We start from the raw sequence: 17,501 nt of genomic DNA on the forward strand, positions 1-17,501 counted from the left end.
TAGTTTTGCAGCAGTGCTCTATTTAATTTGGTGCCCCCGTACCTCCCAAGGGATGCAGGGGTAGTGGAGTGAGAGCATCAAATTTTGTTGACTCGCCCCAGGTGCTGGCAGTGCTAAGGCCGGCCCTGCAGACAGGCCTAGGCAAACCCAAGGTGCCAGCATGTACCCTTTACCAAACCTGACCCAAAAAAAGATGTGAATAGCATGGCAATGCAAGAAGGAGCAATGACAAGGGAGGCTCTGGGAAACCAGCCTAGCAATTAAGAAAAAGCAGATGCTGCAGCTCACACCAGGGGATGCAAAATGGTGTCTCAGGCGCGCTTTGATTGCATGGCATGACCTTTTTGGCATGGATGATAAAATCATTCTGAGTAAATGGTACATTTGGAGTTGGCAGGAAAGGGGCATGCATATTACATCATAACCAGAGAACAAGTAGTTAAAAGCTACCTTACATCAATATAATTTAAGGTTCTATGTCATTATCCCGCCAGTGGGATTCTGGCTCCACTGCGGAGTTCACCCAGAAGGTTCTATGGCATGTTCCCAATGCCCCTGCACCTTGTCCTCCTTGTCTGCTCGCACCCCCTCATCCTCATCCAAACCCCCTTGTTGAGCCCTTTCATTAGCTTGCCCCTTCCGGACGACCCCCTTCCACAGTCTCACTTCTGTGTCCCCCGCGTGCCCTGCCTGTTGCGGTGTGGTCTCTCTTGGGCAGCATTTCCTGGGCAGTCTCTTTTAGAAGCGGTACAGGATACACCACCCACTGTCTCTGTTGCCAAAATAACATTGTAACTTCTGCGGTGAACCTGTCAGAGGGGAAGGGAATGTGCCGTGGCTGCAGGTACCGCTTCTGGGGGCGTGCAGGAGAATCTAGAAGAGTTTATGGGAGTAGGAAGCTTTTGGACGTGGAACCCATGGTTGCACCCCAAGCAGGTAAGCAGGGCCCCCCCCAGAAATCACACTGGACAGTAACATTAGGCGGCATCTAAGCACGTGGCAATGAGGATGCTCCTCCTCTCTGTCACGAATAGGGTTCAGATGTGGGTCCAGTACTTCAAATTAGCTTCTCAAGCACTGGCAAGGTGATGATGGCAGAACACAGATGTGAACTGGGAAAGTATACTATAGTCAGTGGGCAGCAGAGACAACGGGCATCATTACCGCATTCCGGGTCCGGGTTCTCAGAATAGTGATTTACTGGGTCATTCCAACCTTAGAAGACCCGGTAAATCCCCATTCTGAGAACCATTCCCCATTCCCATTCGAGCCCCCATAGGGCTGAATGTGAATGGGGATGGCGCTAATAACGGGGCCGCTAATAGCGGGCCCGTAATTAGCTCCCTGGTCCCTTAGCGGCTCCTGCTAGGGGACCTCGTAATGCGGCGGTAAGGGGTTAACGGCAATGGCACCCTTACCGTTGCTGTTAACCCCTTTACCGCCGAACTCGTAATGAGGCCCAAGGTGTCACTGATGCAGAAACAACAGTAAGTGCAAAGTTGGAAACTAATTAGGGTGAAGTTAGCAAAATGTATGGGTTTTGTGATCACGCTCTGCCCTCACTGTGTATTCATGACTGATTCTGTGCATGTGTGTATCTATGCATGCATACATTCCACCATGTATGTATGCAAGTTGCTTGAATGATATGTGGTATGTGCACGATGGCGCTCATTATGAGGTAGGTAGTGATGAAAATAAAAACAGGCAGTACTTTAAATGCCCTCGTTATGAGTCAGGCAGTAATGCAAAAAGCAGCCAGTATTTTAAATACCGTCTAAAATTGCACACAATTATGATGTGAAATGCCTCCACTAAAATCCTCCAGAGGTGGAGGTAAATGTTTTAGAGCCTTATTTCGAGTTTGCCGGCATCTGGGCAGTAAATCTGCAGGAATACTGTCAAACGGAATTACTGTCACCATCACTTGGTCCTGTGGGTGTAATTCCCCCATTGGGGATTTTTAGCACAATTAACACTGGCGGAATTACTGTGTGGTAATTATACCAATTATTAGAGGAAAAGTGGAGGAATCCTCCACTTTTCCTCCAAAAATCAGCGGAATTACAACTCTGTAATTCCACCATTGGTCATTCCGCCAAAAGCGGAAAAAGTGGCGATAATGGAATTACTGCCACTATTTTGCTGCACTGCCAAACTTGTAATGAGGCCCTCAAACTATCTCTCCCAGAAGTTAAAACTGTTGTTCTTAATTTGTAGAGTAATGCTGGCTAAGGGACACACATTTGCTTGGGGCCCGCGGAGGTGGCGGGCGGTTGTGTGAAAATGCACCTTTTGTACGGCCTCTGTAATGTAATAGAGCCCTGTCCGATAGCAGCAAGAACCACTATTGGACCCATTCAATTTCCATTCCCCAGAAGAGGACTGTAAATGGATTTAAAAACTCGAAACATGCAGACCTTCGGAAATACTAAAAGCTGTATTTTGCAGTACTTTTATTTTTAAAAATCCATGTAGTGTAACAACGGTAGTGAGATTTAACGTTATTTTATGCCATGAATTTGGAATAAAGTATTGTTTAATTAACGCAGCTAAATCTGAGTGCAATGTTGTCTTAGAGAGCCATCAGTTTTGGACAAATACATATATATATGTGCATGGTTTGTGTGTGTGAACATCAGGAAAATACAAAAAAACACTTAAAAAAGAAAAAAGCCATTCATCAAGACAACAATGTGTGTAAAGAATGCATGGATACTTTATTGAAATAAACTTTTTGTTACAAATCCTTATTCAATGTAAGACAATCCTCTCCAATTCACTGTGTGGTCAATACAGGAATGTTGGCGTTTTTAAAACTGATTTGCAAATTGTGATTTAAAAAGAAAAAAGTTTTTGCCTTGCCTGTACTTGGATGGATACATCCATCACATACAACCTTTTCCAAGCACACATTCGACCAGAAGAAGAGAAGTACTTGAAAAGAATACAGTTTATAATGAAGAGATATGGCTCAATTGCTGTGGCAAATCATTGGTTCTCATTTAAGAGTTGGGTGGTATTCCGGTGGTAAATCTGCTGGAAAACCACCCAACGGATTTACCATTAACGGCACTTGGTCTGGCGGATTTACCACCAGATTACAAGTGGTAGTGGCAGTGTTAGTCCCCATTTATTTGGGGATTCCAGTGGAATTACTGCTGGTGGAACTACTGCTGCAGTAATTCTGCTGATTTTGCTGATTGTTCGGCAGAAAGTGGCAGGATTCACCTCCAGCATGATGCATCCATTCCAGGGCCAAACACGTACTATGCTGGTGCGGGAAAAGTGGCAGTCATTCTGTTACCACCACTTTTTTTCACACACCGCCATACTCATTATGAGCCAATCTGCCTCCAAATCTGGTCCACCTAAAATAGTCCCCTTTGACTGAAGAAAATTGGCATTCAGGGATATAGTGGACTCGTAGAATTCAGGTAGCTTAGTTCCGGTTCCGTGGCCCACAGGATTGCTTTCCATGTGGTAGACTAAGGGCCACAAGCCAAACTCTCTGTAGTTAGAGGGTGTAGTCTTAACTGAGTTAATAACACCCAGTTGTTCACCGTAGTGAAAAAAGACATGAGACTTGATTTTTTTTGCCATGAGATACCCTTCAGGCTTTGGGTGTTGTCAGCATACATGAAAAATTGTAACCAAACACAGTGGTTTGGTTTATCGGCAGGGTTGTCCAACTCCAGTTCCTGAAGGCCGAATCCATGCTCGGTTTTCAGGATACCCCTCATTAATATTCATGAAATAGATTTGCATACAATAATTCTAAATGTATGCACAATTCCGCTCATGAATATTAATGAGGGATATCCTGAAACCCCATCAGGATTCCAGCCCTCGAAGCCTGGAGTTGGACAACCCTGGTTTAGCCAGTGGTTGATCAAATATGGTAAACAGAAAAGGTGCGGATGAAGAGCAAGGCCGCAGGGAATAACAGAAAGCTGGAATGAAATGGGGCTGGACCATCCTCTCACTGAGGTCCCTGAGAAAAGACAGAATCCTTTGCAGTGTATGGCTTTGAGTGCTGGAAATAGAAAGCAGGCTTAAGTGGCTAGCTTGGTCATCAGCGTGGAATATTGCTGATAGATTCATGACATGTGGGGCACTGGCAAAGAAACCAGGCACCTTTATGTGGAGCTTGTCCAGTACCTGGAGACTGTGGTGAAGTATGGCAGTCTTGACATGTGACACCTGATTGAAGTTGCATGGCCAACCACTGCTCGTCTCGGTAGCAGTGCCAGGAAAGGGTGCTGCGGCACACTTGTGAAATTGGTGTAGTTGCACAAGTTCAGCTTAAATTACTTAAAATTGGTATAACAACTTATTTTTGAAAGTCTCCCATAGTGTAGGATGAGTTAATAATTGGTCCCAGAGTAGTGCAAGTTGTAGGTTGGAGGCGTTGGACAGGGCTTGAGGAGAAGGGTCAGAAGTAGAGCCGGACCTACTGCATCCCTTTTTTGTATCTTGGCTGGTGGCTCGTGCCTCGGTTTCAGTGGCCAACTCCTTAAGTTTTAGTTGCATGGACAAAGTTACTTTAGAATGCAGGCTCTGGGAACTTGAGGGGACTCTGTACCCAGAGCGGCCCACCCTTTATTGCACACTTAAGTTTTGCCTTTAAACTGTGCACATAAAACAAGTGGGCTTTTAAAACATTTCCTTGAATAACTCTTGCCTAATCAGAATTGATATGGCGGTGGTGACCTAATACTGTGTACACATTAGAACAAAGAACACACGTGTGACATTAGTTTAACATGATTTGAAATGATTGCACCATCTGAAAATGTGCAGGATGTAAGGGCAGCATTGCCTTCATGCCAACGCAATCTATAGGCATTAATTGTGCTTGAGCAGGAATTATGTCTGCGGAGTGGCAATACACGATTCCTTTATAATGATCTCTTAGACTATTAATAAGGGAAAACAAACACTCCCTTAAAACAGCGATCAGGGAGATAACCTTGTCCTCTGCAGTGCATCTGATGTCCAGGTTTTCACTGCTCCTGTTTTCAGTTTTATTTGTATTACTTCTGAAATCCTTTCATCATCTCAGCGCTTCTGAACTCCCCTTGTTGTTACTTGTGGTGCATGCTGTCCTTCCTCACTGCAAGGTTTTAAATCACCCAAACTCTGAATGAAACCCCCAAGGTAACGTTTGTGATCAGTTATCGTGCTGCTGACTGGCTCCTCCATAGACTTTCTGGACTAAGAGATGAGCCTGTTAGCTGAGGTCCTCTAGTGGATGTGTACATATGCTACGTTATATATTTTTTTGAGTTTTCCATTCCTTAGCTTTTTACATTTTTAGTTTCATCCAATCCAACGTAACATTATTTATAATCCTGATCTCTACCATGTTATTGTTTTATCTCTGTGGAAAATAATACATTTATATGGTTTAGAAATCCATTTGTTTGGACTTTAGCGTGTTTTAATTGTTAGACCTACTGCACTATAGTTGTTTGATGCCTACATTTCCCTGTGCCTCTGGGGGAGTTCAGCCTGAGCTACCCACAGGTAAGCCAGGGGTATTAATAGCAGGCTTCGGCCTGTCTTGTTCTTAGGGCCTGAGTTGGAGCACAGCAAACCCCTAGCCTCTCGCCCACGTATGTTTTGTCAGTGACATCCTCAGTGTGAAAACTACACTGATGCTTTAGACAGGAGAGTTTTTTTAATTAACTTTAGAGACCCTGGATCTCAGGCTGAAACTTCAGATACATGCCTCTTCCTGCTGCAAGGATTTATGTCAGAGGTTTTCAGCTCAGGCAGTGCAGTCGGCCCCCCCAACCCCCACCCCCTTCCAGCACCATGTCAGAAGTGCACAACGCAGACTTGGCATCTCCACTCAGAGGCCTCTGCTGCCCAGTCCATAGCAAAGTTCCCTTAATATTCGGGTGTCTCTCCTTGGGGTGTCCTTTGGCCATCTGCTCCCTCATCACATTCTGCTTGATTGTCAGCTCACGCAATGATTTCTGAAGACCGTTCTGGGCTCGGATCCAAGCCATTACTGTTGCTGTAAAAATACATTTCTAGTTCTCAATAATTCACAAATGCAACGTGCTCCCCATCGCAGAGATGGTGCCCTGGAGGAACCGGTTGCTACTAAATTCTGCTTGAATTCATTGCTACCCAGTTTGACCTCCAGTTAAATCCGAGCTAGGGCCAGGGGAGGTTTGTTAACGAGAGCACAGGAAGTGCTATGATACTAGGTGCACCAATCAGGTGAGGGGAGAGCAATATACCGGGGAAGCCTCGGAATGGCCGATACGGCAACAGGACAATTCCTGAAGGGCCCGACTGATAGGCCAGTGCGTGGGCCAGTTTGATGACTTAGTTCAATGTGCAGCTGGTCGTTTTGACCAATGCTGCTAGCTCAATGTGTTGTAACATGCACCAATAGCCACACATATTCCCAAAATGTGCTCCTGGTACGCAAAGAGTGTGTAAAAGCATTCAGAGATCCTTCCCATTGGGAGCACTGCCTCGCCTTGGCTCTTTAACATCTACCTTACTCAGCTGGCACTCCTCATCTCCTCCTTCTCTCCCAACTTCCAGTGTTATGCAGATGACACATAACTCTTCTTCAAACCTCCCGCTGACCCTCTTGCACCTTCCATCATCCCTGACTGCCTATCAGACCTGGTGCACTTCCAATGATCTCTACCTCATGGTCAGCCGCTTCTCGAAGCAACGAGCTGGGGGTAGATCTCTCTCCGCAGCAGGGGCCTCCCTCTGGAACAGCCTTCCTGCCTCCCTGAAACTTGAGGAGAACCATCTCCGGTTCCGGAAGCACCTCAAAACCTTCCTCTTCGCTTCTGCCTTCTCTCTCCCTCTCCCTTGCTAAACCTGCTAAACTCCCCACTGAAGTCTGCACTAAACCTGCATCTGGGCCACTCTGTGACCTCGGTCCAGGGCCCAGCCACTCTCCACTTGCACTGCCTCCCTGGCTCCTCCTGCACTGTGGGACTGTCACTGCATCCCTACAACCCCCTTCCCAGCACTTGCTCTGCACTTACCTCGCACTTGCCACCAGCTGGCCCTTTTATTTATTATTTATTATTTATTATTTTATTACGCTACTTACCTTGTACTGCACTTTCCCCCCCCCACCTCCCCCCCCTGCACTTTCTCCTTTTCCCCTTACCTCTGCACTTGCACGATCTGAATGACACCTGGCCTAGTAGGATCGTTTGTCTGTCTTCCCCTTGTTTCCCTCCCTCCCTGCCTCGTCGCGCCTTGAAACACTTGTGTATAGGCGCGTTACAAATACCATATCATATCATATCATACCTCAATGCCAGCAAAACAGATATCCTTCCCATTGTGACCCCTGCTCCTGACTTCTTCCCTTCACTCTGGCCTTCCTCCATGGGCTCTCCCCCTGCTCCCTCTTCTGAAGCCAGAAACCTTGGAGTCATCTTTGACTCTTCTCTCTCCTTCCTCCCTCACACTTATGACGTTGCCAAGAAGTCCTACACTCAGCTCTTCCTTCTCAAAGGAATACTACCTTTTCTCAACTTTCCCTCAGAAGCTCGATGTTACCTGAGCCCTGGTTCTCTCTAGGCTTTCCTATTGCAATGGCCTACTCCTGAATCTACTGTCTTCAACTCTGCGACTCCTCCAGCTAATCCAGAATAGGGCAGCAAGACTTATCGTTGGCCGGGACTGCATCTCTCCTGCCCTAAAAAGTCTTCACTGTCTCCCGGTTGCTTTACTGATGAAATTAAAATCCCTCTGTATCATCCACAAGGCTGTCTGGGGCCGGGGACCACACTATCTGCGACTCTCTCTAACTAAATATTCCCCCTCTAGACCTCTGCGCTCCTCTGGCACCAACTCTGTGTGTAAAGCGTTTTGCTAAAGAGAGGACAGGGGGTTGATCACATTCCTCAGCTAGCTCCCTTCTTTGGAACGTCCTCCCTCTTTGTCTTGAGCAGGACTTTCTTAAATTCTGGAAGCGCCTCAAGACTTTCCTCTTTACCGCCCCCTTCTCTCCTCTGCTAATCTCACAGTTGCTTGTTTGGTGTCCAGGGCCCTTATGCATCCTCGTGGCCCTGACCCCCCACACCAAATCGCCCCCAGCTTCTGTCTATCATCAGCACTTGCCTCGGCACACCCTGCATACTGGAGGCTCGCACTTACCATACATTGCACTTCACCTGTTGCTCACCCACAAGCACCCCAGCACCTAGCCCCATTCCCCCTCCCTTTTGCACTTGCACATTCTGAACACTCAGAAGGCATAATAGGTTCGCCCCACCACCGCCACTGTATTTCATTAATAAAATGCATTTTAATGTTTCTCATCCCCATGTCCCCTCCCTGTTGCCATGTGAGCACTTTGAAACAGAATATATTTGCTGTATAATCGCCTAACAAGCGAACAATAAATACATGTCTTTGTATGTTGCCTTGGTGCCCGGGCACATTTTCTACCTAGCTGCCAATGCCAGGAAGTAGGTGAGGACATTTGGGGTGTGGAAGTCTTATGCTCACTGTAGTCTACGATAGGGTGACCAGATTTCCAAGATAAAAAAACACTGACGGCCAACACTATAAATAAAGCTCTACCCCACTCAACCCTCTGATCTTCCCTCCATAACGTGACCCCTCCTAACCCCACTATCCCAAATATCCCACAGTATCTGGATCAAGATATTGCTGTTTACTCTTGACATAAGAACATACATAAAAAAGGGCGCTGTTGCTCTGTTTGGCATTAGATGTCGGGCTATTTACTCCTTTCTTAGCCAACCTCTGCACAGCTCCACCTCGCTGATGAGGCCCAACAAGGCTGAAACACGTGTATGGGGTTGCTGTTGTACTCTTGTTCAGAAGGGAATTTCCATAGCATTTCGGTGTTGGACTGCCCATGTGGGCGGGACAATGATTGATATGCAAATGGGAATTTCCCATCTGTGAAAGGTACAGTGAGCTAAAGTGTGGCTGCGGACTCTCGAGTGGGTACCTTCCCAAAGAACATGTCAATGGGCCGTATTTGTTCTCACAGAGGGGCGCCTATGGACTATTTTTTCATTGCACTAGCAGTTAATGCATATGGCTGGTATCTGGAAGGTTGAGGGTTCGAGCTTACCCTCAATGGCAACATTCTGAATGTAGAATTATGCTTATTTAGTTTATAATTGTTGGCGATAAAAAAAAAAAAAACAGGGACTGTCACCCTCCCTTTTCCCAAAACTAGGTCAGAGTTTTTAAATCAAAAAGATCTCTTGGGGCAGGTGGACAGAGGGTCCAATTCTGGGGCAGTCCCATCAAAACCGGGACGTCTGGTCACACTAGTCTGCGATCATTGCTTTAAATGTTGTGACTAGTGAAGGTTGCACACTATTCGTCAGGATTCTATTGACATGATACATTGAATTCATTGCATCTCGTTATAGGAGTATTAGCTAGTGATTATGTAGCATGCGATGAAACAGTCCATCTGCTTCATAACACTTTAGTGTGTACTACTATGTCTTATTAGGCGTTATTATGTCTATGTTGAGGTGTCCAGAGTGCACAGGTTGGCACACATGGGCCTGATTCACATAGCATTTTCCTATGGGATTGCACCATTATAAATAAGGCTTCCAGTTTTCTGTTTTAACTGATTTTTAGACATAAATACAGACGGAACTCAGTCTGCTTTCTGTCTATATTTATTTATAGAAATGGAAAAAAATGCAAAAACAGATCTTTAGGTCTGGTTCTCTATGATGTCACTCATACATCAAAGGCCAATCACATTGCAGATTGGCAGCATGGAGAGTGTAACAGTTGTATAAAAATAGCATTAAAGTTTTTTAAATTGCTGACAGTATATATTTTAAGGCAGCAGTCACAGGAGCAACCGTTTGTTGTTATTGAAAAAAATGAGTTAACATTTCTTTCCATCATGGCTGCATGCGTGCTTTAATAAATGCAATTTTAATTACAATAAATGCAGCAAAATACTGGTTGTGAAATATCTTTTTATATGACAAATAATGTGGATAAATACAAAAAAAAGCCAAAAATGTAATATGGATAAATACAGACCGAAATGGCAGAAAAATAAATACCATATAACCGAAAGCCTTAATTATAAAACAATTCTGTGAATCAGGCCTTTAGTATGCACCTTATAATCTGCTCAAAGGGCAGAGAGTTTTGAAGATTCGGATTGTTAGAAAATGTCTACGTTTACACCACAAAGTAAACTGGCTTTTGTGCTTTGCAGGTGATCACTATATCCATGTGTGACTGATAAGAAAAAAGGGAAATATAACAAATTATCTGTATACAAAAATACTAACATTGTACAATGAGTAATAACTTGAAGATATTCTGAACAAGAAGATCCCACAACCAAGAGAAGACACGCTTTCCTGGGTTACAGATCTTATAGAAAAGCCCATATGCAAATCAGGATATATTCATGAGACATGCTTTGCGTGCCAGTACCATTATATAGGCTCTTCCAGATCAATCTAAGCCTTGCTTGTAATGTACTTGTCACAGAAACAGTCTCCTACACAAGAGCGCATGTACCAGCAATACCTAAACCCACTGTCAACATGTGATACTCATAACGCCCATTAGTGCAATGTTGGACATTCCAGAAGTTTAGGAGACCCACCTGCAGGAGATTGGGGTACAAGGATGTAAGGGATAGGGAGACTCTAACGGCAGACATTGGGGCCACGTCTACGTAATGCGCGTATGCGGACGGAAGTTGGAGGCTGAATCAGTGGTCCACTCTTCAGGGGACCATGAGCTCAGAATAGAATGAGAAGCCCAGTCTCTACCCATTCAGTTGGACTAGCGCTCATGAGGCAAAAACCAGAGGGGAGAACGAGGTATCAAGGCAAGCTTTGTATTATATGTGAGCAGCGTGTTTGACTGGCAGCTCTCTGTCTCTCTAGGACAACTAAATAACACACAATTCTGAGTAGTCACAGAGGTGACCAGACCTTCAAACAAAGTTGGGTTCCATCCACAAGGAAGCAAAAGCCAAACTTACCGGTTACCGGATCCCTTTGTTGTAGAGCGCTCGATTAAAATCCCAGCTAGGCTGGCACCTACGTAAAACACAGTTCACATACATGCGCGTACATGTGACCTCAAGTATATATGAGGGACCTGAGGTGAGATCAGAGAACAATGAAGTCTTTCTGATATGAATTCACCAGATGCAAGCATGGATTCAGAACTCGAATGGCCCAACACCAGGCTACGCTAAACATAATGAAGCCTGGATGAATCCAACGGAGTGAAGGGAGACTGCTCAAATGGATGGACTCATTGGGGACGAGCTGCAGCATCTGGTTCTGCCCCCAGGCTCTCTATCCTTCGATACTCTGGGTGCACAGGTCTTTAGTTAGAAAAAGGACAAAGAGGCTGTGTCTTACAAATAATTAAAAATAAATAACTTTAAAAAAAAGATTCTGGTATGCTGTGCATTGCAGAAGCCCCTAGATAGAAAAGAAATTTGATTATTCACTATGTTTTCAATATGCTGCCTTTTTTGTTTGCTGTTGCAATATTTTGCTGCCTTCTTGCTTTCCCTCTATCCCGTACCCCATACACTTACCTCAGTTCTTCATGTTTCCTACTTCCTGGGAGGAAAAACATAGGGGTTACACTTGTAGTCCTAGTGCCATTTCACTAAGCTTAATCCATTAGACCTACCCTTATTTTTCATTGTAGGGACAGCTCCTTTTCAGGTGTTTGCGACAGTCCGGGAACTGAAGAGAAAGGGCCTTGTTCTCCCTGGAAGCCAAAGCTATCCGGTGGACAGAGCGCTAAGGCTACCAGAAAGACCATGTCCAGGCGGGAAAACCTTGCAGGTTGTTGGTTTTAGGAGACGGCCAAGTAAAGCAAACAGGAGCGAAGGCAGGTAGCTGAGCGAGGTAGACTGGATAGAGAGGGGGTGCCAATAAAAGCGGAAGTAAAGGGGGAGAGGCAGTCAAGATCAGGATGAGTAGTAAATACACCAAAAAAGGGACTGAGTGCAAGCCAGCCAGGAGGCAAGAACAGGAGGAACCAAGGAGGTATGGAGGCAAAGCGGAACATAGAACAGAGAAAGCTAGAAACACAGCACTGTGGCATCTGGGAAAGTTGAGACACACGGCTTACCCGTTTCACACAGCTTTTGATGTGAATGGTGGTAAGCTCTGCCCCTCACGTCTTGCCCTGATGCTGTTACTGTAGGGGCCATCTTGTGGATGGCGGATATTAACAATGCAGAACCTTCTTCACTTGGTTGGCAATTGCTGCATCTTGCCTTTCCCCCTGTCCCAAAGGGAGCAGGGTCAGAGACAAACTCTGATATCATGCCTCCCTCCAGACTGTTGTCCACTGGGTTTCCAAGGATGAGTACTGTGAAACCTGCGCACCAGGGCTGGGGCATGGACATGTTGGGCTGGTTCCCAACTGCGATCAGCAGGTCCATACCCTTCCAATCGATGAGGTATTGTAACACTCCTCTATAGTATCAGGAATCACAAATTTGGGCCACCTCGTATTCAGTTTGATGGTCACGAATTAAGGGAGGCAGTACTCTCTTGGGTTTGTGCAGAGGGGACGGTACATGGTAAGACTTCAACCGGGATGAATGAAAGCCTGGGTGTATATTTAAGGGAAGCAGCAATCCAAAGTCCACGGGATTTGATGACCTTCATTTTTTTGAAGGGCCCCTATAATTTGGGTGAGAATTTACCCTTGGTAAAACGTGCAGGCAAACAGCAGGAGGAACCTATCCCCAATCTGGTAGGGAGGTGTCTGAGACCTATGAGGATCCACACACGTTTTGGCTTCTGCTGTAGATGCCTTTAAGGATTGAAAGGTGTGTTGCTGGATTTGATGTAGTTCTTGTAGAGAATATTCAACGGCTGCTAGCAAAGTACTTTGCGCAGGTAAAGAAGAAATCCAAGTAGGATGAAATCCATAATTGCAGTAAAATGGTTGATGGTAACTGCAAGACAAACATCTCTTAATACCCACATTTTTGCAAAAAGCTCCCCGAAATGTTGAGGTGTATCGCGTCCCTCGGTCTGAAATGATGGCTGATGGAAGTCCATGAAGTCTGAATATCTCCTGGAAGAATATCTGACTCCTTTCAGAGGCAATTGGAAGAGTCGTACAGGATGTGAAATGGGCCATTTTAGAAATGGCATTGCAGTGACCATTATAGCAAATCATGTCGAGCCTTCCAGTCTAGTATGGCCTTCACCTTGCAGGGGTCCATAGATACTTCAGAAGGGGGAGGTTCACGATGAAGTCAGTGGCAAGTTATTCAATGGCCGTGTTTGGAGTGTAGGTTGAAGCAATTTGCCAACTGGTTTGATTATAGGTGTTTTAGCCTGTGCGCATATCTCATAGGAATGACATTAAGAAACCACATCCTTGCACATATGAGGTCATCAGACGTGTCTTTGTATGAGGTGAAATTTGGATTGTACACCTCTGTGGCCTGCAATCCTAACGTTATGGCATAGCTGTAGGAATGTTGTCTCAATGACATGGTAAGAATATACAAAGCTGCACTCGTAAAAACAGGTTGTCTTTATTAGTAAGTTCAAGTGTAGGTGAAAGAGAATCCGAAAGCACAGAGTTCTGCAAACCTCTTGCAAGAAGGCGGTCACCAACATGACAATGGTATTTTCTGTAAACATCTTTTCCAAAACTTGTTATGGGTTTAGCGAAGAACAATCACATCTGGCAAGTGCATCGGCAAGCACTTTCTGTGATCCTTGGATGTAGGTGGGATGAAAGCATAGCTGGGAGAAAAAATATGCGCACCGAGCCTGACGTTGTTCCTGCAGACCAAGGACAGTAGCAAAAGCACATTTCTGTGGTTGGTTCTGATTTCCGTCTCTTGTTCAGCCCCCATTAAATAATGCAACCATTCTTGGCAAGCCAATTTGATGGTCAAGAGCTCGTTTTCTAAAACAGAGTAATTGATCTCAGAAGGCAACAAAGTATTTGAATAATATGTCAAGGGATGTTCTTCGTTGTCATCTGCCAGCTGTTTTAGAACTACACCTTTTAGAAATGTGTCAGCCCAAGAAAACTCTGAACCTCTTTTACCGTAGACAGAGCCTTACAGTCCAGTATGGCCTTCATCTTGTGGGGATCAATAGACACTCCCTCATGAGATATACCCCAAATAATGTACGGAAACAGCACTGAAGATGCACTTTTAAAATTTTACTTGTAAGTGATTCTTTTGGAGCCCACAAATGACTTCAGAGACTTGACACGTGTGGTCTTCAGGGCGTCTGAAGAATATTAGGATATCATCCAGATGGACAATTAAAGAATGAAACAGAATATCTGCTGTAAATGAGGTGCTAAATCTGACCCTCATGCCACCCGTATGACTCTGGACATGTAGACAGCGAAACAATAGATGCGCCTCTCTCCTAGGCCCATCACCACAATCATCAATGTATCGCAGGTGTGAAAAGCGATATTCTCTCAGACAACCATTCAGACCACACCAGATTGATGATTTGGACAACATGGAACTGACATCTATCTAGCAGGTCTAATGACAGGGAAATCAGAAACCAATGACATCTTCACTGACATCACGACATAGCCGCGCTTATACATGAAGAACATATTCATCCATTCATGAAGCTTTTTTTGAAATATTTGCAAGGAACTTGGGGTTGGTCACCCTGAGTTACCTGAGGGCAACCAGACGTGGACTCCCTGCTCACTGTACTCAGAGAGACAAAGCTTCACCTCACTGATGAGGCCCAACAAGGCTGAAACACGTGTATGGGGTTGCTATTGGTACTCTTGTTCAGAGAGGAATTGCCATAGCATTTCGGTGCTGGACTGCCCATGTGGGCGGGACAAAGACTGATATGCAAATGGATATTTCCCATCTGTGAAAGGTACAGTGAGCAAAAAGCGTGTGCTGCAAACTCTCATCTCAGAACAGGTTATCATGCCATGTTCTTTCTGGAGAGGAGCGCCTACTACCTTTTTTTGAACCATTCATGAAGCTACATGGACCTCCACTAGTTTATTGCATATTGAAATGATGTACATGCGTATGACCCACCTAGGCAGAGGAAGAACACACGCACACATATCTCTATATTAATATATTTTGCCAAAGCTTAAACTGCAAGGTGCAAAATATTAATACATCTACCTTGCACATGCTTGACTGCTACTAACATGGAGAAGCCATGAGGAATACTATAGATGTCATAGGCCTCTGAAAAGAACAAGAAAGGAGAGACCTATTCTGACTGCACAGACAAGCTGGCATGATCGCTGCAGCTCGAGGCGAGCAGAAACAGGGCACCCAGCCAAGGACGAAGTGGAAGCAGGAAAATTCCAGCTACCGAGATAGTGGGCCTCATTCCGACCCTGGCGGAAGACCATGGTGCTATTAGCTATTAGCACCATGGTCCATGCCGGTAAGTTACTGACTCCGCCATGGAGAAAGGGGGAATTACCACCCCATTACAAGGTTGGTGGGGCGGTAATTCCCCCTTCCTCCGTGGCCCTTCCCCATTCCCATTTTTGCCCCATAGGGCTCAATGGGAATGGGTAAGGCGCTAAGTACGGTGCCGCAAATTGCGGCACCGTAATTAGCACCAAGGTCCCTTTGCGGGTCCCTACTTTAACGGCTGGTCTACACCAGCCGTTAAGGTCGGGTCCCGCAAAGGGACCTCGTAATTAGGCGCTAATTGGTTAACGGCGCCGCAGCCTTTTACGGCGCCATTAACCCATTAGCGCCTGGGTCGTAATGAGGCCCAGTGAGCTACTTGCAGAAAGTTAGGCTAAAATCCTCATAATTACAGATGAGCTGGCTTAATTTCATGGTCTCAACACACGTGACCCAAACAGAGACAATTGTTCACAGAGAACCAGAGAGAAGAAGATACAGGTGTTGCCCATGATTCGTAAACTGACTGCACTCTCCCAGGCTTGGGTGATCAGAGAATAGCAACATTAGAGAACGCCTCACACCTCCATGTTCTTTCTCATTACATTGAAAAGGTACATTCAGTCTGACAGCTGTCTAGGGTCCCAGGGCTGAGAGGACACATTCTGCCCAATCTAAATTCACCTTTCACGTGGGGATATCATTTGTTTCAAGGGCCAGTGGTCTTTCTGTGACCCTGCAACAATGCAGACGGGTGATAGTAGAGGTGGTCCTAGGAGGAGCCACTGGATAGGGGGAACCAATTATGAAACTAACCTAAAATGTCTTTATATATAACTTGCCCAAACTTACCAATACAAATGTCTGTTAGGTTTCTGGAAGGGAACCTGGATTTGTGACGTCAAACAGGAATAAAACCGGGTGACAGATGTGTAAAAGCTGAGAGCTCTAGATGAACCTTGTTATTCTGGTGTGATCCCTGTTATGTTTCTTTGCTAATAAAAAACAGCAACTTTGCCCCATGGCGGAGTCTTCTGTTCTTGTGGCTGGGAGTTACTGAGGGACCCAAGTGTATTCTGCAAATAATCGGGGTAACTGCTAGAGGAGTCCGGCCATGCTATTCTCTGCGAATATGTGGTCCATGAAAGCGCTGAAAAATGGCTGGGGCATTAGCTAATCCAAAGGGCATTACAGAGTACTCATAGTGTGTGTGAAAAGCCGTCTCCCAATCATCACCAGGCTCTATCCAGATTAATTGGTATGTGGCCCAAAGATCAATTTGGGTGAAAATGCTAGTGTTTTGTACAGCGTCAAGGATATGTGTGATCAAGCGCGGGTGATAGTAGAGGTGGTCCTAGGAGGAGCCACTGGATAGGGCTAACCAATTATGAAACTAACCTATACATTCTTTAAATATAACTTGCCCAAACTGACCAATACAAATGTCTGTTAGGTTTCTGGGAGGGAACGTGGATTTGTGACGTCAAATCAGAATGAAACCAGGTGACTCATGCTTAGAAGCTGAGAGCTCTAGATGAATGTTGTTTTTCTGGTGTGATCCCTGTTATGTTTATTTGCTAATAAACAACAGTAGCTTGGCTTTTGCGGAAAGCCATCTTCCACTCATCAACAGGCTCTATCTAGATTAAGTGGTATGTGCCCCTAAAATCAATTTTTTGTTTTGTACAGCGTCAAGGATTTCCGTGATCAATTGCCAGGGATATTTGCCTTTGACAGTTATGATGTTTAATCCACAGAGATGGGATGCTTTTCTTGAATACAGTTGGCAAGACAGTATTCAGACCCTACAGTTAGGGTATGTGCTCTCCAGTGATGTACCGATTGTGGAAAGCTACCCATGTGTGCCGGCCATGTGTGTGATCAGAAACCCCATTTTGAAAAGAAACCTGCCTGAAAGAGAACTGAACCGAACAAGAGTCCAGAAACTCCTTCAGCTTTTTTGGATCACCAGTGAACTTTTCCACTGAGCTGGACGAGCCAAAGGACCCCACAGGCAAGGCATTGCGATTCTGAAGAGCTTGTCTGAGATAAACATACTCATTCTTTAGTGTCTGAACCTCAGCTGTGAGGT

The 17,501-nt window shown here is 45.3% G+C and overlaps 1 protein-coding gene across 1 annotated transcript in view; it reads right to left on the reverse strand.

The window, feature by feature from the left end:
- Positions 1-17,501, reverse strand: part of KREMEN1 (kringle containing transmembrane protein 1) — a 403,359-nt gene that overhangs the window by 85,311 nt on the left and 300,547 nt on the right. The gene's annotated exons all lie outside the window — the stretch shown is intronic.

This window comes from Ambystoma mexicanum, chromosome 10 (assembly GCF_040938575.1).
Source record: "Ambystoma mexicanum isolate Mex_15411 chromosome 10, UKY_AmexF1_1, whole genome shotgun sequence".
NCBI classification, from domain to species: domain Eukaryota; kingdom Metazoa; phylum Chordata; class Amphibia; order Caudata; family Ambystomatidae; genus Ambystoma; species Ambystoma mexicanum.